This window comes from Siphateles boraxobius, unplaced genomic scaffold, assembly GCF_051911475.1.
Source record: "Siphateles boraxobius isolate OS27281-9 unplaced genomic scaffold, OSU_SipBor_1 13, whole genome shotgun sequence".
NCBI classification, from domain to species: domain Eukaryota; kingdom Metazoa; phylum Chordata; class Actinopteri; order Cypriniformes; family Leuciscidae; genus Siphateles; species Siphateles boraxobius.
The window spans coordinates 30079619-30106997 of NW_027508733.1; positions in this window are offsets into that span (position 1 = coordinate 30079619).

A 27379-nucleotide genomic window follows, 5' to 3' on the forward strand; every position below is an offset into this window, starting at 1 on the left:
TAATTTGTCTATTTGTCTTACCTACGCATTGCCTATCCCCTTGTAAGCCTAAACTTGACATAAACTGTAAATTTGTCCCTCAGATTTGATTGATTGGTTGATTGGAATGTTGTTTCAGGCTCAACAAAGATGTTGGTCCAGGAACATGTTGCACTTGGAGAAATCAGGTTCTACCCTCTGGCAGTTTCCACAAGCCCTTCAACCATGTTGTTTGTTGACATGTCATAAAATCAGTGTAAAGCACGCACCAATTCAACATGAAACATAAAACTAAGTGTTATATGTCAACAGGGTGACATTTTCAGTCTTGTAATGCACTTGGCCTCACTGTAACAGCGCTATTAGTATAATGTAAATCATAAAATTACATCATTTCGAGTAATAAATTAAATCCAATAAACAAGGCGGAGAGACACTGGTTGTGACAGGATGATAGAGAATCAATCAGGATTCATCTGGCCTCATATTCAATCCCATGAGGCTTTGCCACTTGGAAGTCATTAAGCTGCTATTTGACCCCTAATCACGAGCTTTCTGCAATCATTTCTAGTGTTCTTCAATCTCACAAATGAGCGTCTTCGTGTTTCGAGCCTTTTCTGAGATGTTAAACATTGGATGCAAGCAGGCTGGAAACTGAAATCAATTGGAAACTGGGAATCAATCTGAGGTAGATATTCAATAACATATTTAGATTAGATGAGATAGTTTAGGATGATCTATTACAGGTGTTTATTATCACATAAAGAGGGTCATGAGCACAGGTAATGTGATATTAAAGTGAGGACGTCATTATTAGAGTTTGTTATTGGAAACGGCAAAACTTCTTAGGACAATTTGTGCACAAGTTTGCCACAAATAAACTGTTTTTCAACAGCAGATTTAAAACCAAGTTTTTTTAAGCATAAATCGAAAAAAAATTGAGGTTTATGAGGTAAAACAAGGGTAAAGGAGAGATAAGATAAATACACTTAAGTTCTCTTACGAGAGGTTCTCTCGTATTGCATAAGCTAGCTTACGCTACGGGTAAAGTCATTTTTTCTCGAGATATTGAAGCCAAAAATAATCTTTAATTTTGCATTTATTGTCAACGCAGTGCAGCAGCCAGCAGACCTAGAGCAGGCAATCTTGCATGCTCATTGGCTGCCGTGCGGCAACTGCTGCAGCCTACCACTGAGCCTCGCGCCCTCTACGCGTCACAGCCCGCCAAAATGGGGGTGGCTTAGCGTATAAAGGCCAGGCTACGAGGCTCCGTCACTGATTTCATCATCTTGCATCGCTGGAACTCTGAAAGAAGCCGCCGCCGTTGAAACCAGCGACCAGCAAGCAGAGGAAAGAGCCTGAAGAAGCCGGCCGTCTTCGCCGCCTTCAGCCTTCCGTGCCTGCTACACCATCCGCCGACGAATATCCTTTTAATGCTATTGTTTTCTGTGAGGGTTCTCCGCTGCGACACTCACTTTCTAATTAAAACTAGAGTTGTCATTCAGATTTGAGAATGGCTTTTAAGTTCCACTTCCATTGCTAAAATAAATTTAAATTTAAAACATGTTGTAACACAGTTCAGAGTTGTGGGAAGGAGGAGGCGGGAACTGGCGAACATTCAACATATTCTAATAAAATAAATAAACAAATACAAAACCAAAGTAAAGGCAGTAGTCCCTCATGGACGACTGCTGCCACATAATAAAACAGAACCAAAACACAACATAAATCCAGGCCTGGCCTCTCTCGTCCTTCACTGTCATCGCTCCTCTTTTTATGCTTCCGCTCCTCCATGAGAGATACGAGACCGGTGCTTAGCTCAGGTGTCCCTCATTATCAATCACGCAACCAACCTCACGCCGTTTTGTCACAGCTCTCTGCCTCGTCCTGCTCGCCACACATTTGAAATAGAAGCTTTTAAGACAAACTTGAATGAAAATTTTGAAAAAAGGTTTTGATAGATCAAAATGTCAAATAGTCAGATAGATGTATAGAACAACATATTGACATGATAGACAGACGGACGGACGGACGGACGGACGGACGGATAGATAGATAGATAGATAGATAGATAGATAGATAGATAGATAGATAGATAGATAGATAGATAGATAGATAGATAGATAGATAGATAGATAGATAGATAGATAGATAGATAGACAGACAGAGACAGACAGAGACAGACATAGATAGACAGACATAGACAGACAGACAGGCAGACAGACATCGATAGACAGACAGACAGACAGACAGACAGACATCGATAGACAGATAGATAGACAGACAGACAGACAGACAGACATAGATAGACAGACAGACAGGCAGACAGACATCGATAGACAGACAGACAGACAGACATCGATAGACATCGATAGATAAATAGATAGATAGATAGATAGATAGATAGACATACATATATTTATATATATATATATATATATATATATACTGATTAAGAACATAATTTAAAGCAGCATTCAACAGTAATGTGAATGTGAATGCAGCCTTGAGGTTATGTATCATTACCCGCAACCTCCAAATTCTCATTATTCTCTTGAGAAATTAGTTTATTCATTGACAACCCTCATGAGTCACACTGGCCTGGTAAACATGAAGTGCAGACAATGACTTTTACTTTTCAGACAGCCTCTATAGCTACCGCTAGCTCTGTTGCATTAGCACTTAATGGCCTTGACGAAGCTCATGGTGATCAGTTGCCTAGCAATTAGCTTGAATAAATGAAAATATCCAATTTAGACCTGACAAGGTAAAGTTGATTAGGGTTTAAGTAATTAGTGGGTTGTATGGCTTTATGTTTGAACTGGACAGATGATCCAAGCAATGAAAAGGTCAGATATTTTGGAGTTGGGTAACAATGGGGGGCGCGAAGGCAGGATTGGGAGGTTTAGGCGGTGTGTCTAATGTCACTTGCACTTCTGGATAGATTTATATTGAGGCTGGATTACCAAAAAGGATAAAGACTTTAGCTGTCTTATCTATTGTGGCCTGGAAATGGCGCCTTGGAGAAACCAACCCTCTGGAAATTTGAAATAGGTTTGAGGAGTAAAACGTATTAGCATGAGTCTTATCAGTGATTTGGCCTCTAAAAGAGGGGAATCACTTTGGTGAGGCCTTGGGGTCACGAAAACGTTTTGGACATGGAATTTGTAATGACTTGCAATGTGCAAGCAAACAGAGATTCTCATGAGGAACTAGGGCTGGGTGGTATGATACTATATTTACCATGCAACTAGGAATGTAATGGAGGATAAATACAAGTAAATGCAGTTTATGTACCTTTAAATAACAAAAGTAAATGACCCATTTGTTTCTTTTTAGTCTTCTACTGTTGATTATATACTCATCCTATTGTTGTCCTCGCCTTACCATGATATAAAATTAACCTTCTTCTCTAGTACTGCTTATAAAAGTTTTGGCGTACATGTAGTGTATCTTATTGAGATCTATTCTGGGCCTTATTGTCTGTGTCATCTCTAGATGGAAAACACGAGCAATTGGAGACAAAAATATTCCAGACTCCTGAACTCCGCGTTCACCCCGTTCATCTCTGCACAAACCATTTCAATCATCACGAGCAAAACAATGCGAGGGAAAGAAAGCAGCGTGTTGAGACAGTCTACAGAGCCAGAGGACCTCACGGTGCCCTAGTGCTGCTAGCGACATTTTGCAGAAAGCTGAGGCATATTGAAGGTCACTCTTAATAAAACTCAAAGCAGCAGCCAGGCAGACCAACATAAGCGCACAGCTCAAGGATGTCTGAATTTCTCTGTGGACCTAGAGAGAGAGTGAAAACGAGACAGCGAAAGAGCAGAGTGATAATGCTAGCACGCTAGGAGGGATTTTCTGAGTACCTTAAAAGGGCAAAGTTCAGCTTGAGAAGTCACAGACGTTGGAATTAGCCTTGCTTTGGAAATCTCAAGCACGTGGGTAGTGATAGCTCGGTGCAGGCAGTCATTTTGTGAAACAAACAGCTACAGAAATGACCACCGACTTAAAAGTCCAGCTTATGTTGCTAATGTGCTTGTTCAAATTGTAAATAGCTTGTTCAAACTGTTCATTATAATGCAAAAAATTCATATTTCATTTGTTTAACACTAAGGCCCTGTTTACACCTGGTATTAAGATGCATTTTGGTTGATCGGATCACAAGTGGACGAGGCTAAATACAGGTGTAAACGGGGTCTAAAACGTTTAGAGCTTATCCACTTTTGACCACTTCCAGAGGTAGTCGAAAACACATTAGACCGGATTGCTCTCGTAGTGTAAACGCCCAATGGGTAAACATTACAGAAAGCGTGCCAGCCAGACGGGATTTGAACTTTGGCTGGAGACCCAAGTTTGGTTTGAAGATGGAAATTCTCTCACCATTCCCGATTTGTGTTCGGTGTGATCTTGCGGCTTGATCTTGAGCTTATTTCATCCATTAGATCAAAAGATATGAAAAAGCTAATACATTTAACTACCCATACTCAGGACAGAAGTGGTTTAAAGTGGACAAAAGAGACGGGTAAAACACCAGGTGTAAATGGGAATGTGTCTCCCTCATCTACTTGTGATCCGATCTACCATAATTAAACACAATCGAGGGAACGAATTAGTATATTGTGTGCACGATTTAGTAAAACGAGGGAAATTATTATTATATCTTGCTCACAATTTAGTAAAACGAGGGGAACAAATTATTATATCATGCGTATGACTTACTTAAAATAAGGGAATGGACACTTTAGAATACAAGGATACTTGCCAAGATGGGCTTTTTGACATAATTTTTATTGAATTTGTCTGCCAACTGGCGTTTGCCACAGTTTTATTAACTCACCAACACTGATTTTTACTTGTATTTGGCGCTTGGCGACAATTTTAGTCCCTGGTGAGAACGTATTATTTTTTTGTCACATGACGTGCTGGGCTTCATGAATATTGAATCCTCCTTAAAGCAGTATAAATTTACTTTAAGCAGATTTGTGCAAGCTAAAATAAGGCTTTTTAAAATCATAAACATCACTAAATTGTGTTATATGTATGCTTAAATCTAGAATGCAGTGTTCCTTCTCAGGTCATTTATTTATTTATTTATTTATTTATTTTTAACTGGAAAACATGACGACAATACCAATTAAGCAAATGACTGAAGAAGGTTTGATTTGGTGGTGGCTATTTTGGTGCTGGTTCAATATGGGGGACCAGCAAACAAACCAGCCAGGTTCCAAAGCACAGTTAACAGCTAACGCTAGGTTTCCCAGAAGGGAAGAGCATGACTGTTTTCAATACCATGGCCTCCATGACCTACAAGATTTTGAGCAACACTGGCAACTAATCAAATGCTAACTACTATTAAAGGTGCTGGCGAGCTAGCAGCTCCACTGGGGGCTTTTTGAAAGCAGAAATTAGTTGGTCCTTTGTTTACATTCGTAAATCTGTCACAGTTTATTTTCCCAAGCCTGGTGGCTGTTTCTTTCATAACCATATTTCAAAACCTTTAATAAGGTCTTGATAAATAATTAATTAAGCAATACATCATTTGCTTGTGCTCCAAAGCCATGCGATTGATTTTTATTCATTTTCTGAAATTTCATTAGCTGTGCTAAAGCAACCATCACTATTACTTTGCTTAAACTTAATGTATAACGTGCTGTGAACCCTAAGTATTATTAAACTTGATGTAATACACGTGACAGTACATACTTCTGAAATCCTTTGGCTTGTAGTTATTTTTTAAGCAACCGCCCAGAACAAGCAAACAAGGCTTAGTGATAGCAAGTTCAAATAATTTTCTTGACTTGGATTTTTTAATCTCTTTCAGCAAAATGAACAAATATTTATACAAGACATTTCAGTCATTTGGTTCATTTGAGTTCAAATAAAATTTGAACATTTTCAATGACAAAAAAATCCCCAAACACACGACTACTTGATCATATTCTGAATAAGGAAATCATGATAACATCAGACAAATTATGAGAAACAATTAATGGTTACTGCCCCACTCAGATTTGTCTATATGATTGAGTCATTCTTTTGACATGTCACACCCACATAGGCTCATTAGGAGCAAATACATTATTTTAGTTGATCTAGCCTGGGAGTTTGTTTTTGTCAATGCGAACTTACCTTTAAGCAGGACCTAAAATATTATAGTCACAGCGAAATATATAATTATTTCTGCTTCAAGTACATAGTCTATGCGGCTGTCACATGACAAAAGAACAAGTGACACGGACCAGGAGGTTAACAAATCTTTTCTGTTTCCTGCACTGAGAAGTGATCTGTACAGGAAACCGACACCTTTCAATGTTCCGTAAACGTGGTCTTAACGGAGTAATATAATGGAGTCATATAAGAGAATCATTTAAAATTAACAAATTCGTCCGCTACCCATCACTACTCAGAACACCTTAGCTACGGCATTGCAACCCCAAGGTAACTACCCTGAACACCCTGGCATCATGGCGCCGACTTCTGTATGAGTAAGCACCACTACGTCTTTTGGTATTTAGAATTGTAATGTATGTTGTGACAAAGGATCTGGCTTCCTTTATATTCCCCCTGTTTTAAGAAAGCTGACTGCATGCTTCAAACGTCCAACTTGAAAATGATTAGATTAATTCAATGTCTCCTTGAGATCCAGGGATGGGGTCAAATAGCCAGGCCACTTCAAGGGATAGTTCAATGAAATGAAAATTAAGTCATAATTTACTCACTCTGGTGTTTTTCTAATGCCACATGCCCTTCTTTAATGGACCACAAAATAAAAATAAATAAATAATAATAAAAAAAATCCTGCTCATGCTTGTCCATATAATGGCAGTGATTAACGACCAGCATCAAGCTTTTTAAAGAAGACGCAAAACTATCACAGAATGATCCCATGCATTGTATATGTATTTATACATTTATACTTGTACCTTGTATCCCAAGTGTTCTGGGGGTTTACAGTAGGGTTTGGTGAAAAACAAAATTCTTGACCTTGGCTGTTGGTCTTCCATGAGACTCAGGGTATGTTTAAGTTACACCATCCAACTAGAAACGGAATACTTTTTATGCGTTTTGGCCGTTCATTTACACGAAAATGGCATTTTGGGGGCCTGAAAATGCAAACAATTGAAAACGGGTTTCAAAGTGCAAGGATTTGAAAATGATACAGTTATCGTCTATTTGTAAAATTAAAATTCGTGAATTTGTTAATTAGCGCCTCAGTTCATTCCTTGTCGCCCAAAAAAAAAAAACGTGACTTGAAATATGCCTTGAAATCTCCAAAAATGATGGGTATACTTTCTGCACTGAGTCAAATATCCCCAGACCAGAACTGTGAAAGCGTTAACTTCCTGTTACAACGAACACAGCGAATATATTGTCCTCAGAGAATATCAAGTTTTTGTTACTCTTGATTTCTGACAACTTGGTGCGCTAATAGAGTCTCATAAATGCATAGTCGTGCAGAAGACCAACAGCCAAGGTCAAGAATTTTGTGAAATAATACATTAAATCTTAGTTTGTTTTTCACTAAACCCTACCGTATAGCCCTAAAACACTTTGGTCCGTGTTGCATGGGATCATTCCGTGATACTTTTGCATCAGCTTGATGCTGGTTGCAATTCAATTCGGGTCATTTTTTATTTTGTATTCTCCTTTTGTGGTCCATAACAGAAAAAGGGCATTAGAAAAACAAGTACATGATGACTTAATTTTCATTTTAGGGTGAAATATCCCTTTAACAGACCTATAGCACAACCTGTCCTTGACATCCCCAGGCAAAATGTGGACACCACGCCCCTTTCCGATTCGTCGCTTCCCAGGGACACTTTAATCCCCTTTCAATATGTACTTTCATTTTGAATAAAACCCTTTCCGAGGCATGATGCCTAACTCCAGTCTATGCACCCCACCACTATACCTTGACCTGAACCCAATGGAGGGACTTTGAAACTATTCTGTGAAACTGAAGATAACCAACTGTACAATCCGCAGGCAGTTGAACCAGGCACAAGCTCTACATTTGGTAACAGATATTCAGTTGTCACTCAGATAGCTTCCAAAATTTGCCTCCTGCCCTAAAAAGGTCAAGGACGCTCGAGGTGCCGGCTGATAACAGAAGGGCATTGTTGGCATTCCCGTCCGATTTCACCTCAAACTCTTTGTCTATCAGTCACCGAGCTCTTAAACACACCAGACTCATGCGCCTCAGGATAGAACGAGTCAAGTATGTGAAAGAAAGGAGGAGTGAGACAGAGAAGGAGGAAAAGAAGCTTTTAAAAGCCCAAGTTATCTCTCTCTACTTTCCCTACCTTTATCTTTTCTCCCCTCCACTCTGCCCAAGAGCTGTCGACATCGTCTTCTAGTTCCTCTTTTACTTTTCTCATCTCTCAATTGTGAGGAAAAGAGCATTGTGACCAGAGGGGTCTTAACTATTTCTCAGAACATACATTAAATATTCATGGCATTAGCATATGCTCTCTCCAATACTGATTTAATTGAAAACATCTCTTTAAAAATGTGAGGATGTGCCCTTTACGCCCGGAGAGATGGCCTGCGGCTAATTTAAAGCCACTTGGCCTTTTAAATGGCACATTTTAGTGGAGAACATGGAAAGTGCTAGACCACCCTGTAGTGTGAGACAAGAAAGAAACAATAAAAGGATATTTGAAACCATTTATTTCTCTACCTGTAATTGCAAGTGTGTGTGTGTGTGTGTGTGTGTGTGTGTGTGTGTGTGTGTGTGTGTGTGTGTGTGTGTGTGTGTGTGTGTGTGTGTGTGTGTGTGTGTGTGTGTGTGTGTGTGTGTGGAAAGTCGAGATACCCAATATGAGAAAAATGGGCATAGTTAGGCAGTTACTAGGTAGTGGTCAGGGTATTCTGACTGGTTGCTTGACAGATGCTGGGTTGTTCTGGGTGGTTCCAAAAACGTTGCTAGGTGGATGCTAAGGTTTTCTGGGTTGTGTCAAAGCCAACATACATTCTGAGAAAAAAAAAAGTGCAAAAATGGTACTTTTATTCCGTGTGTCCACCAAAAAGTTTTTAGCCAGCTGAAAATGCCTTGCTTTGTGCGATTGAGAACACTGTTACATGTGCTGAAACGGAATATCCTGACTGATATCTGATTTCACAAATAGTTTGTGTCTGAATATAAAAAATGTCGACAATGTACTTGTTCTGGCACTCGTTTTGGATGAAGAGATGTGATTGTTGTTGTCGTTTGTTATCTTTATTCGTTGTACAAGCAGAATGTGGTGGTTGGTCAGTGTGGTATTTGTCCTGCCCCTCCTTCACTAGGATTGGACAACTGGGTAAAATGTGAAAATGTCAGGTAAAAAGCGATGCGTTATACCCAAAGCTGAAAGGAAAAAACCCACAGAGCACTCAACGTGAAATAGACACTCAGCGCCTCGTCACACTGCTGCCGTTTTAAAACAAACTATACAGGCACTCTGATTAAAAACAATTGGATAAATACGCTAGCCTCAGGAAAAAAATGCTTTGGTGGATACATGGCCTTAGGGGTACAACAGATTGTTATTGGGACATTAACTTCAAAGGGACATCTTTGTATCCTATTTACTCTAAACGTTTCATACTATTACCACTAATATGCTACTTTTAGGGGTGGATAAGGTACAAAGTTGTTGTTTAAAAGTGTCAAGCTGTTGAACTCATAAAGTTACAGTTTTTGCCTCAAATCATGTGGTTTATTGAGCAGAGGTGTGCCATTATATTAATGAACGACCAGACTTTTTTGTCTGATGAATGATAAAGTAGGTTAAAAAATCTAATTGAAGGATGGGCTCAAGCCATATCAAGGGACAGGATCATAGAGACTTGGACTCTTTGACTTGGGCCAGTAAGCAAACTGCTTGTGTCTCATGATTCTAGTATATGGTTGGAGTGGCAGACTTTTAAGAACCTGTCTGTAGCCTGCGATACTTGTGCAGACCGTCCGTAACAGGATGTTGTTTGTGGAGCATTTTGATGAGTTGCAACTTTCCTCTGAAACATATTTTCTTGGAATTCCAATATCCCCATTTCAATTGACTTGTAAGATGCACAAGTGAGTAAACTGTGAAATAGGGAGATTCAAGTAGATAAAATGGAAGGAGAACTGTAATTCATTTCTCTTTCAAAGAGAAAAAAAAGATTTACCTCTCAAACACTTTGGAAGCTCATGTAAAGCTTGTGAGTGGCTGTCGCTTTAAAGATGAGGAAATTCAGAGACTTAATTTGATTAAATTCACCTGCCTCTCACTGGGGAAATAACACAAATATGGAGCTGTGAGATATGTGGTCTTGTCACTGCTAAATGCTCGTCGATGACTTGACAGGAAGTGACAGCTAATACTAGCTCTAGAGTCATGCTTCTCTTCATGTTTGCGTAAGCAAAAAGCATATAAACAAGAATCCCAAGGGTCCCTTTTCCTTGTGACAAACCTAAGAAAACACGCATATACTGTATATATGCACATATACAGTATATGTATGTATACTAATAATTATTTTGCCTTTAGTTAGGATAAAGTCTGGACGTATGTGGATCCTGCTCGAAAAGTGATTGATAAAAAAAAAAAAAGGATTAGGAAACTAAGTTTGGGGTTTTGATTATGCTAGTATCAAGTAATCCAGTTTAGAATGCATTAGATCTACAGTATGTTTCTAGTTCATTTTTGGGATTGTCAAAGCTTAATGTCCCACAGTCTGACAAAGCAAGGCCTCATTCCTCAGTTTCAATCTCTGTCTCTCTCTCTCTTTCTCTTTCCCCATTGTGAGCTTTTCAATTACTGCTCTGTTTCAATTACACACCGTGTGTAGAATAACACAGACTTAATAGCTGCCTTGTTAATTGATTTGAACAGTGGATGGAACGGACCACAGGTCTATCGGGAAGCTCATGCGGCAGAGGAGCCCAGATGACTGGCAGGTGGAAAACAGAGCGAGAGAGGAAGAGTTTGAGGTTGAAGGCTATATCTCTGAGCTCTGGCCTTTTGGTGCCGGCTGATTAGTGGTTTCATAGCCGAGGGTATTAAAAGCCTAGTAGAGGTCAGGGACAGGTCAGTGACAGGCGCTGTTTGATTTTGCCCTTCAATCTCTTTTGGTCTTATCATACCCAACCATACCTGGTAAGAGAAAGGAAATGGAAATTCTGTGATCATTTACTCACTCTCATGTTGTTCCAAACCTGTTTGACTTTATTCTACCATGGAACATGAGAGTAATTTGACATAATCTCTAAGCTGCTATTTTATATACAATGAACGCATATAGTGATATCAAACTGCAAAAACAACAAAAAGCACTGTACAAAATATCATGACAGTAGTCCATGTGACTTGCTACTTGTGTATTCCAAGTATTCGGAAGCCATATGTTAGCATTGTGAGGAACAGACCAAAATTTAAGTTGCTGTTCACTTAAATCGTCATGTCCACCATAACTCTTCATAACTTCATTCACACTTTTGCTTAATCAAACTTGTCGGGATTTTTCACGACACACGTGAGAACCAGTGGTGTTCACTGATGTCAAGCCGCACATGTTCCTTTGTCTTTGCTTGATTGCATGCAAGTCTGAATAAAGCAAAACATCTTAAATTTTGCTCTGTTCCCCATGCAGAATACTTTTAAGTTGTATGGACTACTTCTGTGGTACCTTTTGTAATGTTTGGTGATTTTTAGTTTGACTGTACGTTGTTTGAAAAAGCACGATAAGAAATTATACAGAGACTCCCTTTTGAACATTCCCTTTTGCGCGAAACATACTCTTTTCAAGTACGCAAATGTATATGCTTTTAGATATGCAAGTTTGGTTTGTGTGTTTCTGAATTAGGAACATTCTCAGCATAGTCATCAGCAGGAGTCAATATTAATATTAACAATTTAATTTTACTGTCAGTTTTCTCTTTCAGGTCAAGTAATACTATAGCTGCGCAACCGTTTCACAAGAATCTTTGGGGCCGTTTATACGGCACTATTTTCAACTAAAAATTAAAATAATTTATGAAAATTGAAAAATTATTTTGAATGACAATGGCGGTTTAGTGGCCAAAAGAACCAAAACGTAGCCTTTTCCTGTGAATCCAGGATACATCAGAAAGATCCTTCACAGGTTTGTCTACCCCAGAATTCATTGCACGCCAGAGACGTAGTTGCCAGATAACACTTTTAAATGTAAGTATTGGGTTTCAATTTAATCGAGTAATGTAATGCATCTAATGTAAAAAAATGTTTTTTTAGAGGCTAGTTTACACTCTTAAGACTTTATGTTTTGTTTTGTTTTTAAAGCAATTATAACTCTATATATTTTTATATATATAACTTATATAAAGTCCAGTACAAATGTTACTGCCGCTCGTCACAACGTGCCTAGCAATTTTTACACATGGATATTAGATTTTGATAAAAATATGAACGTATATAATAGAAACACTAAAAATATGTCTTATAGATCAGGGATAGGCAACATCGGTCCTGGAGAGCTGCTGTCCTCCAGAGTTTAGCTCATAGGACAGTTTTGGATGTTAAAATATTTCATGGTTTGATTTTTGAGTATGTGAGTTAATTTCATTTATTCTTCCCTCTTTCTGAGAACATCTCAGTGACTGGCAGCCCACGCATGAGTCAGCCCAGCAAACCTGTTGGTAGACAGTGGACATATGCACTAATCCCAGATGATGTCCCGCCGGCAGAGGCCTTACTAGCGTCTCTATTTTGGAGCCCAACCAGAACCTCCTGCTCAGCTCAATAAAAGTCTACCGAAAATGTATTTCTCTACCAATCTGTCAAGAAGAGAAAACAATCTTTCCATTCTCTCCTGTGATCTCCTCTCCTCTGTCTCTCTGAAACTTCATGTCCTCCCTTAATATCTCGATCAGCTCATCCTCTCGGTCTCGTTTCTCTTGGCTGGTGCTGGTTCCTCGTTCTATCCTTCGCAACCCGAAGAAAGGACAACGGTAGGCAGGGTTGCCAGGTCTGTGCAACAAAAGTAGCCCAAAAAGCCCATCAGATCTTCTCCATCGAATGGCCAAATTCTCCACTGGATTTTTGCGTCTGAGAGATGTTTTGGGGGTGTTGGAGCGCCGGAATCGTACTTACAGTACGGGGGTGGAAATCAACCCAATAAAAAATTACAAATTTTTTGTAAATTTTGTAAATTTTTTGTAAAAAAATAACCAATTAAAAAATTTAAATGCAGTCCGATTTGACTTGGCAGCACTGACAGTAGGCAGCATTCGAAGGATCCTTCGAAATTGGGACAGCTTTCGTTGCACCTCTGTGACGCAATTGGCCTTCTAATGCGGCCTTAAAGGATGCAGCCCCTAAATTGGGACACAGCTACTGTTTAAACCTATCTACATGAATTTGATTGGCTAACACATTCAGTTTAACGTCACAGACAGTTGAACTCTATCGCCCACTTGAGTATGGAGGTTATTTTCCAACAGAGTGTGTTAGCCAAGCATACTTGCATATTTTTGGTTTACTAGTCATACAGTCTTGGGTGAGTAAATCAAAACTGAAATTTCATTTTTGTATAAACTAACCCTTAAACGAAAGATTTGATTTAGAGTAGGATGTTTTCTTTATTTTAAAACAAATCAGACTTCTCCTTGCATCGCAAACCACAAATGCAGACAAATGCTGATAGCATTTTGAATTTTCCATATTGGTTGTTCAAAGACGTGCTTGAGAGAAAATGAAGTCATTCATACCACAACAAAGGCCTCACAGCATTCCATCTCAACGATGAGAGGTGTAACGTCCCCAGGCATGAAATAATCTCTTCCTTTCCCATCATGGCCGGAGGTGCTGGGTGTTAATTACGGGCCATGCTGATTTAAGAAGTCAGTTTTACAGTCTGAGAAAACCAGCTGGCCGCAGCCTTTCTCTACTTCCTGATTCTCTCTCTCTCTCTCTCTCTCTCTCTCTCTCTCTCTCTCTCTCTCTCTCTCTCAGACATACACGTACACACTCACTACTAATTCCCTGTTATTTTCAAGCCAAGTAACTGGATAATTCGGCCATGGCAGGGCCAGGTTTTGGGGCGGATGTTCTGGGAAGGAGCCTGCCAATATTCTACTTCTTCTCCCAAAGGCCCTTGCACACATACTCATGGGCCCCTGTTGAACAAACTGCTAAGGCAGGACTTTTCCTGTGGCGTTTAATGCATCCTTTTTTTTCTCTTTACTTTTCTAGTGCTGTGTGGTGTGAATCGCATATCTTCTTTTCCTCAAATTACAGCCCAAGGGGTTTATTAAAACAAACACTCTGGTAATAATAATGCTTTTTCTAAAATGATGCTGTTGTTAGTCAGTCCCTATGCTTGCAGCCCTGCATATTTAAATTCGAGAAAACATTGGGATGTTGTGGAATCGCTTTCATGCAGGTTTTGTTTTCTACTGCAAAACTCACTCTAATGGTCACTCAATACATTGCAGGTGCTCAATAATTAATCCTTTTTATGAACAAAAATGCTATTAAAGTAGTATTTTACCTTTATTTCTTTTGGCTGTTATTATGTGGGGGAAAAAGGCAAAAACAACAAGAAAGAAAGTATGTGTTTTTGAGGATATTATTCAGGTTGGCCCAGCTAATGTGGTATGTGTGTTCTGGAGCAGAGGACTTCAAACTGGGGGCCGTAAGCAAGTCCGTCGCAATTGCTTTTCTAGAGTCCCCCTCGGTCCGTTCATGATCGCATTCCAGGAGAGAGTCCCCCTCAGTACATTCAAGATCGCATTCTGGGAGAGAGTCCCCTTCAGTCCATTCATGATCGCATTCTGGGAGAGAGTCCCCCTCGGTCCATTCATGATCGCATTCCAGGAGAGTCCCCCTCAGTCCATTCATGATCGCATTCTGGGAGAGTCCCCCTCTGTCCATTCATGATTGCATTCTGGGAGAGAGTCCTCTTTGGTCCGTTCACGATTGCACTCCAGGAGGCACCCCTTCAGTTAGATTGCATTCCTGGTTGGAGGTCCCCTCGGTTCGCTCGCAATCACATTCTGCGGGGAAGTCCCCCTTGGTTTGTTCGCAATCGTTTTCTGGCAGAGTCCCACTCGGTTCGTTCGCAATGCATTCCGGGAGAGAGTCCCCCTCGGTCCATTCATAATCGCATTCCGGGAGAGAGTCCTCTTCGGTCAGTACGCAATCGCATTCCAGGAGGGACCCTTGGTTTGTTTGGGGGGGGGAGTCCCACTCGGTTCATTTGAGATTGCATTCCGGGAGAGAGTCCCCCTCGGTCCGTTCTTGATTGTATTCCGGGAGACAGTCCCTCTCGGTCCGTTCGCGACTGCATTCCAGGAGGGACCACTTCGGTTAGATTGCATTCCTGATTGGAGAGTCCTTGGAATTTTTATATTGTCCGTTTTCATGTTAGTTTTAGTAATTTTATTTTACTTTTGTCATTTTTTTTAATTTTCATGTATTTTTATTTTATTTATTTTTTGTTATTTTAGTACCTCGAATTCATCTTCATCGTATATAATTATTTGAAGGGGTCATATAATGGTACATGCACTTTTACAAGTTGATTGTACTGAAATGTGTGTTGGCAGTGCCTGGACACAACCATCATATAATGATAAAAATCCATTCAGTGTTTATGTTTTAATCTCCTTATATGTTTCCCCCTGCCTCAAATTGAGCCGATCGATTTTGTGACATCACTAAATCGGACGCCCCTCCCATGATTGTTAACTGACAGTAGCGTTTCAACACAGACCCGCCCTAAGCGAGCAGTCATCGTAGTCCGCCATTGTTGATACACTGGAGCTGAATGGCGTCTAAGCGATTGTGGTGTTCTGTTCTTGGCTGTAATAAGGAACACAGCAGTAATTTTAATGTTCCTAAATTCAAATCGCTGAGTTTTATTTTTGAAGGGAATATTCCCAACAATCTACGTAAATGCTTTTATGTTTGCGCTAACCATTTCTCACCAGACTGCTTTCTAAACGAGGGTCAGTGTAAATCTGGTTTTGCTAAGAAGCTGGTCCTGAAAGCAGAATCAGTACCAACTATTCGTGTTCCTGAAGAACAGAAGAAGTGAGTGTAACGTTTTATTAACCTTTAAATATTAATCTTTGCAAATCGCTTGCACGCTTCACGATGAATGCGGCTAATGTTTACACTCAGGGTATATTACGTCATGTTTTCTATATAACGTCACGATGTTCTCAATATAATTCATAATCCCACGTTTATAATGAACAACGCGCTATGGTTAATGTGTTATTAAAAACTGTGTATGCAGGTGTACATTACATGACATTACGTTAACCAACCGTTCAGAAACGTCCTGTTCGAGCCTTAATTGTCGAACTTCTTCGGGGTCGTCATCTTGTTCCTGGTCCGACTCCGGTTCAAATTGGCATGGTTGCACAGATGTGTCCTCAGAGACTCCCGCTGCCATTCCTGTTCCAAAATTTACCCTCAACTGTTGTCAAGGCAACACTCCAAGTGTGATTGTGTCAAAACGCCCCACAGAACAGAGGGGGTGGAGTGAGTAAAGCTCATTATCATTTAAAGGCATATGCACTGAAACGGCGTGCTGAAAAAAGAGCTGTTTTTGACCAGGTAAAATTTGTTTTCTTACAATACTAATGAGAATTTTTAATAAAAGTATATTCAAAAGTTTTCATTTAGACCCTAAAGATTCATATTAACTTGTACAAAAATGGCATTATATGACCCCTTTGATCTTGGAAACCATTTATATTTAATTTTTTTGGTCTTTTAAATATCACAATTAATATTTTTCTCACACCGTCTAAATGTGTTATTATACATACAAAATATATAGCTGCCATTATATTTTGAGAATGAGGATCATATGAATCATCAAATTTTGGGGTGTTTATTGGTTTAAAAAACTCTGATCTTCACATAAATGCTGGGTTGAGTCAAATATGGACAAACCCAACCATTGGGTTACATTTATAAATTACATTTTTAAACATCCCAGCATTTTTTTAGAGTGAAGAATAAGAACAGATTATGCCTTTGCAATGTGATTGTCCCTTTTAATTGATATTTTTCATGTCATCAAATCGAAAACACCATATCATCCTATCACAAAAGCTACACATCTCATCCTTAAGGGAGGCTTTCACACTCACAGTGATTTGTCATACCAAAGCATTCAGAAGTCATTCATTTTTAATGAGAGTTGTTGGCATGAGTGAAAGAGACCACTGGCGTTGTGACAAGTTGAACTAAAACATTTCTATCGGGTGCTTTTTTAGTTTGCTAAGGTCATTTGTGAAGTATCTTTAAACATTTGATCAAATAATGTATTTAATTTGTCACTCCAAGATGGCGCCGCGGATGGCTGCCTCGGTGTGGAGCTCTCCAGCTATTGTGTTGTTTTTGTTCGTTTGTTCTGCGTTTAGTCATTCTTTTCCTATCAGTTTCACCAAAGACGAACTACTGGACATTAGGAAACACACACCAGAAACCTTTTCTACAGTTTTTGATTATTCGGACGTTTTGCTGGACATTCTCGTGGGAGGGGCAGCGGTGTTGTTCAAACGCGCGTTCAGACGCAAACGCGGGAAGCGAGCCGGCGCGCTGGTTAAACTCCGCGAGCGCGGCCTGCGCACTGCACTCCCCAGTATTCATCTCGCGAATATCCGATCCCTTCCTAACAAAATGGATGAACTTCTTCTCCTCACCCACACTAACAAGGATTTTTTAAACTCTGCTGCTTTTTGCTTCACTGAAACCTGGCTGAGTGAAGCCATACCGGACAATGCAATACATCTGCCGGGCTTCCAGCTGTTCCGAGCGGATCGCATCGCGGGGCTAACGGGGAAAACGAGAGGTGGTGGATTGTGTTTCTACATTAGCGAAAGTTGGTGTTCAGATGTAACAACACTGAAGAAGATGTGCTCTCCTAATTTAGAGGCACATTTCATAAACTGTAAACCCTTCTACTCGCCTCGGGAATTTTCCTCTTTCATTCTCGTGTATGTTTACATCCCTCCAAACGCGTGCGTGAGCGCGGCTCTACAACAGCTGGCTGAACAAATATCTGAAACGGAACAAAGGTACCCAGACTCTCTTTTAATCATTCTTGGGGATTTTAACAAAGCAAATCTTTCCCGTGAACTACCAAAATACAGACAGCACGTTACATGTCCCACCAGAGACAGTAATATACTGGACCACTGTTACACCACAATAAGAAATGCGTATCACTCCGTCCCACGGGCAGCTTTGGGGCTCTCTGATCACTGTTTGGTTCATCTCATACCGACCTACAGGCAGAAACTGAAATCAGCTAATCCTGGAATAAGGACTGTAAAAAGATGGACTAATGAAGCAGAGCAGAATCTACAGGCCTGCTTTGATTGCACTGATTGGACTGTTTTTGAAGCTGCTACCAATGATCTGGATGAGCTCACAGATACTGTAACATCATATATAAGTTTCTGTGAGGATACATGCATTCTTACCAGGACATTCTTATCATTCACTAATGATAAACCATGGTTTACTGGGAAACTCAAACACCTTCGTCATGCCAAAGAGGATGCTTACAGAAGTGGGGACAAAATCTTGTATAACCAGGCCAGAAACAGATTGACAAAGGAGATCAGAGTTGCTAAAAGGAACTACTCTGATAAACTGAAAAACCAGTTTTCATCCAACGACCCATCATCAGTCTGGAATGGCCTGAGGAACATCACCAACTACAAGTCACCATCCCCTCGATCTGTGGACAATCAACACCTGGCTGACGATTTAAATTCATTTTACTGCCGGTTTGAAAAGCCCTCATTCACACCACACACCCGGTCTGATCTGCACTTCACACATTCACCATCACCTCCTGCACTCCAATTATCACTCCCGCCTCCTGCCATCCAACCTGAGCTTAAGGTCTGAGTGGAGGACGTGAGCCGAGTCTTCAAAAAACAGAAGACTAGGAAAGCCTCAGGCCCAGACGGCATCTCATCTGCTTGTCATCTCAGACAGCTGGCTGCCTGGTGCAGTTATAACAACCTTGAGCTGAACACGCTCAAAACAGTGGAGATGATCGTGGACTTCAGGAGGAACAGCCCAGCACTCCCCCCACTCACCATCATGAACAGCACTGTGGAAGCAGTGGAGTCATTCACGTTCCTGGGCACTATCATCTCAGGACCTGAAGTGGGACAATCACATTGACTCCACTGTGAAAAAGGCCCAGCAGAGACTGTACTTCCTTCGCCAGCTGAGGAAGTTCAACCTGCCACAGGATCTGCTGATTCAGTTCTACTCAGCCGTCATTGAGTCTGTCTTGTGCACTTCCATCACTGTCTGGTTTGGTTCAGCTACAAAATCAGACATCAGGAGACTACAACGGACAGTCCGGACTGCGGAGAGGATCATTGGTGCCCCCCTGCCAAACCTCCAGGACCTGTACTCTTCCAGAGTGAGGAAGAGAGCAGGTAAAATCATCACAGACTCCACTCACCCTGGACACCACCTGTTTGAACTGTTACCGTCAAGACGGAGACTCAGATCACTGGCCACAAGAACATCTCGGCACAGGAACAGTTTCTTCCCACAGGCCATTTCCCTCCTGAACAGTTAACACTCCTCCCAAGGCATATGCCTGTAAGTGCAATACTCCCACTGTTTAGTGCAATATCCTACAACTCAGGTGATACTCATATGTAGATTTATTTATTTATAATATTCAAAACACTGTAAATAGGTTCATAATCTCTAAATCTGAAAATGTCTATTCTGACTAAACCCAACTGTGATAGTTTTATTCTCATATATTTATATTTTTATTTTTTATTCTTATAATTTGTAGTATTATGTTTCATGTTGTATTTGTATTTGTATATGTCCACTGGAAGCCTCAATACCAAAACAAATTCCTTGTGTGTGCAAGCACACTTGGCAATAAAGCTCTTTCTGATTCTAATTGTCAGTAAACAGCCATTTCATGCTAAATTAGTTCCCTTTCGAGAACGGTCACTTCGTATTGCATAGCTAATACGCAGTCGGGAAACTCATTCCCTCAAGAAATATTGAAGCCTATATTTTAAAAACGCAGTGCAGAACACAGCAGAGCGTCCAGCTTGCCCATTGGCTGTGCTGCGGCAACTGCACATCCTATGGTGAAGCGCCTCTGACACATGAACCAATCAGGTGACTTGGCCGCCAGGCCGCCAGGCAAGGTATATGGCTATAAGAAGCCCCTATTTTCGCCTATAGAACAGATTTGATCTCCTTCAGCGACCTTCACGTCTCTGTCTCATCTGAAGCCTTCGCTGTGGAAACAAGCCATACAGCAAGAGCAAGCCTCGCATACAGCAGACACTTCACTTCACTCTCCACTCACCTAGAAGCAGACTCTCCTCTGTGGCCGTTCTCCTGAGGCCATCTGGCGAACACACTATATCCTTTCATTGCTACTGTGTGATCGCAGCTGCAACACTCAGTTCTAAAAGAGCAAATTCGCGAGCGTTGTTACAAATGCCTTGCTCTTCATGCACCTCGTGCATATTCCTTCTGCACGAGGCGGACGGGCACACAGAGTGCGCCACGTGCCTGGGAGCCGCCCATGCTGAAGCTGCACTCTCTGCCGCAGGCTGCTCTCACTGCGAGAGCTTGCTTATCTCGATGCTGCAGATGTGGCTAGCTCTCTTTAAAGATGGCGACACCGCTCCTCCTGCTCTTCACACACTGACGGTGTTACAGGGTTTTCAGGCCAAACTTCTCGAAACCTTGGACGAGTCTGGCCCGAACCCTGATGCAATTCGCAACCTGTGCAGCACCACAGACCTAGCACTGCAAGCTACGAAGGCTACCGCTCAAGCGATTGGCAGAGGCATGGCTAACCTTGTTGTGCTCGAGTGCCATCTTTGGCTGAACCTCACAGATATTAAAGAGGCGGACAGGACGGCTTTCCTTGATTCACCTATCTCCAGCACCGGTCTCTTCGGCCCGGCTGTGAAAGAGTGTTCTGAATGATACACCGAAGCACAGATGTCTTCTCAAGCTATGAGAGACTTCTTGCCCAAGCGCTCCAGCTCTGCCTCGAGCCGCCCTAGGAGCACACCGCCTCCTCAGCCAGGGAAGCCAGCACTCACGATCAGCTAAGCGCTACCAACTGCCCCGGCTCCAGGGCCCAGCGCCAGGATTGTGTTGGAACCTGAGCCTCCGAAGACCTTCTAGCAACAAGAGGAAAGAGAGAGGGTCTGAGTCTCGCTTTAGCCGGACCGCCCTCAAAAAGAGCTCATCTAAATCTCCCAGCTCCCTGTTTAGCTCGGGCGGCTGGAGATTTTCATATTGTAGTCAATGGGCCTGTTGCACTGCAGGCGCCCCTACAAACAAACGCTATTTTTACAGCGACTCAAGTAAAGCACACAAAGAGTATGTTTCAAACACACAACACCCGGGTAACCGGTCCCCCTTCTCTAGCTGGCCCTCTCTCCCAGTTGACACTCCATCTCTGTCCAGTCGGGCCAAGGCCTGTCAAGCCCGCCCCAAAGAGAATATGTGCACAAAACACAACACAAGGGTATTAGGTCTCCCTATGCTAGGCGGTCCAGCCCCATGTTTCATTCAAACCCTAGCCACAAGGGCAGAGGCCTGGCAAGCCACCAAGCGATGTGGCTCACGTACTTCGCACCGAAATGCAAAATCTGCTAGCAAAAGAGGCGATAGAATAGTCCCCCCCGTGCTGAGCCGATTAGGGTTTTACAGTCGCTACTTCCTTCGCAACCTCCCCATTTTAGACCTGAGACATCTGAACAAAGCCCTCATGAGACGGCGATTCAGAATTATAACTACCAAACAAATCCTTGCGCAGGTTTTTTTTTTTTTTTACGGTGGATCTGAAAGACGCTTACTTTCATATTCAGATAACGCCCAATCTCAGGCCATACTTGAGATTTGCCTTTGAGGGGCAGGTTTATCAATACACAGTCCAACCGTTCGGTCTGTCCCTGGCACCCCTTACATTTACGAAGTGCATGGACGCAGCGCTTTCTCCCCTGAGGCAACAGGGAGTGCGCATGCTGAACTATCTTGACGACTGGCATTATGGCTCAGTCGAAGACCGAATTATTGACACACAGATCCATGCTCCTCAGCCATTTGAAATGCCTGGGGCTCAGGATCAATTTTCCCAAGAGCAAACTGTTACCCGGCCAGAACGTAACCTTTCTGGGCACAGTTATCGACTCAACACTGAAAGGGAGCTCGGCTCACACCAGAGTGCGTTCTCTCTATCCAACAGCTGATAGCCTCCTTCAGGGTAGGTGCGCACACGCCCCTCAGGAAGTTTCAGAGACTTCTCGAGCTCATGGCCGCAGCATCGTCAGTACTCCAGCTAGGATTACTGCATATGCGCCCCCTTTAGCAGTGGCTAAAGCGCCGTGTGCCAGTCCATGCACGGTGGTCAGGACGCCTGCACGTTACGGTGAACCAGCTCTGCATAAGAGCCCTGGACCCCTGGAAAGCACAAAACTGGTTCCAGTCGGGCGTGACCATGGGAGTGGCCTCTAGGAAGAAGGTAATTTTCACAGACGCCTCCAACCAAGGTTGGGGGGCACTGTGCGAGGGCAAGCCTGTCTCCAGCCTCTGGTTGAGCCCAGAGAAAAGTTTACATATCAACTGCCTGGAAATGAGAGCAATTTGGTTAGCCCTGAGCACGTTTCTGCCGGACCTCAAAGGACATGTCATGGCCAGAAATCTCCTCCTTTGGGCACAAGCCAACCTGCGCTCTCTGAGAGCTGCTCATGTCCCGGGCGTCCAAAATTTGGGTGCGGACATGCTATCTCGAGATAACACTCTCCCAGGCGAGTGGTCTTTCAACCCACAGAGGATTTGTCTAATATGGAGTGTATTCGACAAGGCAGAGGTCGACATCTTTGCCTCGAAAAGCAACACTCATTACGCAATGTTCCTTTCAAAGGACAGGGACGTGCTGACCCATTCCTGGCCTAGACGCCCTCTATATGCGTTCCCGCCAGTCTCTATGATCTCCTAGGTCATCAGACGGATCAAGGAAAGCGGATGCTCAGTCCTCTTAGTAGCCCCCCTCTGGAAAACCCAGGTGTGGTTTCCAGAGCTGGCGCAGAGGATGGACATTGTTCCCTGGCCAGTGCCAGTGAGGAGGAATCTCCTCACACAGGCGAACGGGACGATTTGGCACCCTCGCCCCAACCTATGGGCCCCTGACCCCCCAACGGGTATCCTGGGACCTTCCAGAAAAAGGTCTTGAATACCATCACTGATGCTAGAGCACCGTCGAGTCCTCGAGTCCCAGTCATGCGAGGTGTCAGTGGTACAAGAGCTTCTGGATGCGGGTCTCTCCCCATCCACGCTCAAAGTGTATGTGGCAGCCATAGCAGCTTATCATGCTCCTGTGGCTGGTCAGTCACTGGGGAGAAACAATCTCGTAATTTGTTTCCTCAAAGGAGCCAGGAGGATGAATCCCCCCAGGCCCCCTTCTATACCGGCTTGGGTCCTCTCCACGGTCCTTGGGGCCCTGAAGGGTCCCCCGTTTGAGCCTCTGCAGTCGGCTGATCTAAAACCACTTTCGCTGAAAACTGCTCTGCTGCTGGCCCTGGCATCAGTTAAGCGAGTGGGAGATTTGAGCCCTTCCTGCTTGGTATTTGGGGTTGGTGACTCCAGGGTCACACTCAAGCCAAGGCATGGTTACGTACACAAGGTGCTCTCAACTCAGAGCACAGGTTATTATATTGTTAGCACCTCCAGGGATGCTTCCCTAGGCTCCAGTTGGATTAGAGCCAGTTGCTAATAGTGTGGCATGTTACATTGCGTCCCAACTGCGTATTAGCTACGCAATATGAAGTGACCATTCTCGAAAGGGAACGTACTCGGTTACTGGCGTAATCTCGGTTCCCATGAGAGTAGGGAATAAGTATTGAGTAGCCTGCTGCACTATTGCAATCTGTTTGTCGCTTCAGTTGATTTAACCTGTTCTATAGGCAAAAATAGGGGCTTCTTATAGCCATAAGCCACGTCCATTCTAGCGGGCTCTGACGTGCTCTGGCGCCAAGTCACCTGATTGGTTTGCACGTCAGAGGTGCTTCGCCATAGGATGTGCAGTTGCCGCAGCATCGCCTATGGGCGAGCTGGACACTCTGCTGTGTTCGCTGTGCAGCTGTGAAAAAACGTACATCGCGGTGAGCGCGCTAAATACAAAAACATCTCCCAGCATCGTTTCTTTTTGGATATAATCACTAGAAATTGACTATATTCATACAAGAAGATTTGCTGTACGCATAATAACTGGCAAGGGATATCGGACGACCATCACAACCTCGAACAGTCGAACTTCATTCACCACGTCTAAAAGTAAGCTATGGCTTGTTTAACCTGTTTGTTATAGTTAATTTGACTATCTTTAAATCGAGAATATTGGTCAAAACAGCATGCCTTCAAATGTAGCTTAATGTTTTCAATATTCAAATGGTAATTAATGATGTCATACGTTTTGTATAACATTTGCCACATTTCTTTTTAAATCATGCTTTAAAGCCAAATATGTTGTTCTTTCCAATGACAAAAAACAACATAGAAAACTGTTAATGTTTTGTCGTGTTTTATGTTTCTCTTAAAGCAGGGTTAGATGTTATCAGGGGTTAAATCTATTAGATGTTATCAAAATGCCAGCAGAATTAATATTGCACCCAAAATTCAAAATGTGGTGGAAAAAAATGCCCTAGTATGAGTTATTTTCATAATTATAACATATGATATTAAAAAAATATTTCCAGAATATTGAGACGATTGCAAATGTGATAATGATTTTATAAAACAGTTCAGTAAACAAAGAGTGAATATTGTGATGTGACATTTAGACATAGCCTAATATTCCAAATATTTTCTGTTTTTGCTCGATTTCTCCAATGACAATAGTTCCAAACAAACCAGAGAAAGAGTTATGCGAATTTGTGATTCAGTGACCTAGTTGCTTAGTTCCAGAACGAATCTGCCGTTTTGAACATAAGTTAAATGAATGCTTCTATGACTCGTACATTAATACGGTAATTTGGCGCCACCTATTGGCGGTTTTAACTTCATAATTAAAAATATATAACTTGTATTAAGGGGATGCCAGTTTGAAGAATGCCTTTGGTCCCATAGGAATTATACTTGAATTGTGAATTGTTTAATACCTTTTAATGGTCTTCTGCAATGTTTGAGGCATATTTATTTTTTCATGCTTTAATGTTGGCCTAATTTCAGTTACATTTAGATTTTTTTTGTAGTAACCCCTCAGCTATATGTGGAAATGCATATATAAAAAATAAATAAAGTTGCAAATAAAACCATAGTCCACAACTTCTGTAGTTTTAACTTATTTTAATATATAAATTCAGTGAAATCGTCAAACGTTTGTATGACTTGCCAGTGACTTGTGACCCAAGCTACGACTTGACTTGACTTGCTTGACATAAGGCAGTGACTTGACTTGCCTTTATAAAAAATGTACTTGGACTTGCTTGAGACTCGAAGGTTAAGACTTGAGACTTGCTTGTAACTTGCACATGTGTGACTTACTCCCACCTCTGGTAACCGAGTATGTTACTTTTGGTGCTAGCGATATAATTATGTCTTCAGATAAATAACAGGGTTGAACAACTAGATCTCACATGAAAACTTAAGTATTTTACGAGGTGGCGGTTTGATACAAAAAAATTTTTTTTTAGAAAAAAGTAAGCATGAAGTTCAACCCCTAAACCTAATCGTCAGTGGTGTGTAACAGATCATATGAAAACGTCCAGATGAGTTAGCCATCAATTTGCCTATTGGCATGGTTTTAATAGTTTTACAGTTTAATCTGACATTACAAGCCTTGTGATTAAGGTTGTGAAATTACAGAAATTATACAGTATATATATATATATATATATATATATGTAATTATCAGTTGTATACTATATAAAATCAGGGTTGACATGTTTGTAAAACCTCTACTGATGAACATAAAAGATAAGATAACGAGACATTTGCTTTTGCTTGAAGACTTAAAGTCGCCGTGAACCGGAAGTTGCAAACGACTTTTCTCCAGTGTTGTGACGTATTTCCGAGAGAAACGGAATAATAAATGAGGCAAAATAGTGGGCGTGGCTTTTTTCCAACTAGCACCTGATTGGATCTAAGAAAGTAGGTGTTTCATTCAAACACACAGGCAGCCTGTCTACTGTCAGTTGGAGGGGCGTGGTTACGGATGTTAAGCAGACACCAAAACCGTCAAACCTACATCATCAGGGAAGATCCTCCAATGCAGAGGGGAGGGGAAATTTCAGATTTTGATTAAAGATTACGAAGCCAAACATTTTTTTGTGTGTGAATTGAATTGCATGGATGAATTGTTCACCACAAAACTATCAATTTAGGCAAACAAAGTAAGTACGGTAAATTTTTAATTCATGGGGACTTTAAGCATGAATTTATTATCATAATATTTTACCATATAAAAAATATGAGTTGAAGTTGAAGGGTAATTTGGGGACACATACAAGACATAATACTTTTAAATTGTAATATAATATAATACATTTTACTTTATTTATTTTTTAATAAAATGAATAAAAATTTTAAATAAAAATAATAGCCGGGGATGTTTTTTTCAAAAAACATTTTTATTTTCATGTTTCTTTTCCAAGCTAAATGTCTAGTAAAACAGTAAATGCTGGCATCAGCTATAATAACTAAAAATTCATTTCTTACACGCAAAAAAGGACTCTAATTGCACCGTTTTCATATAGCTTCTCTTGGTCTGATTACCTGGTTTCTCACCCTCTAATAGACTTAGGTGATTTTTTACCTTTATTACGAAAGGTGTGCCAAGCAACGTTCAATGAAAGAGGAAGGAAAAACCTGCAGGACTCCAATTAAAAAACGAGAGTACAAGCAGCGGGACGGAGCCGACCGTCTGGCCTTTTTCATTGAACCCGTTCCATTTTTCCAACAGTCCGCAGATCTCGACCCGCTTCCGTTTACATGTACACGCTCTGTTCTTTTACATGTAATTCAAAGCCTTTTGCCTTTCTACACCCCTCCTCCTGAAGCAGAAAGCTGCTGAGTGGAAATGTCAGATAATTGATTTACGGCCATCATGTTTTTTTACTAAACACAATATCGTCTCCCAGGATGAAGGGAGAGAGTCGAAAGGGGGGGACAGGCTTTTTTTCCTCCTCGCTCGAGGCACCCAGGGCGTCATTGAGCAAAATCTCCATTTGAGCTTTGGTTGAGTTATGGAAGTGTTTTGTGCTGATCTGGATGTTTTTTGTTGTGTTTTGGGTGGCAGGGAGGAGGGAGGTATAATGTTAATCAACCCCAAAGCTGGATTTGCAAGAATTTGTAAACCAGGCTGCAAATTCAATATGCTGGCAGGTTGTGTAAATTACACGAGGAGC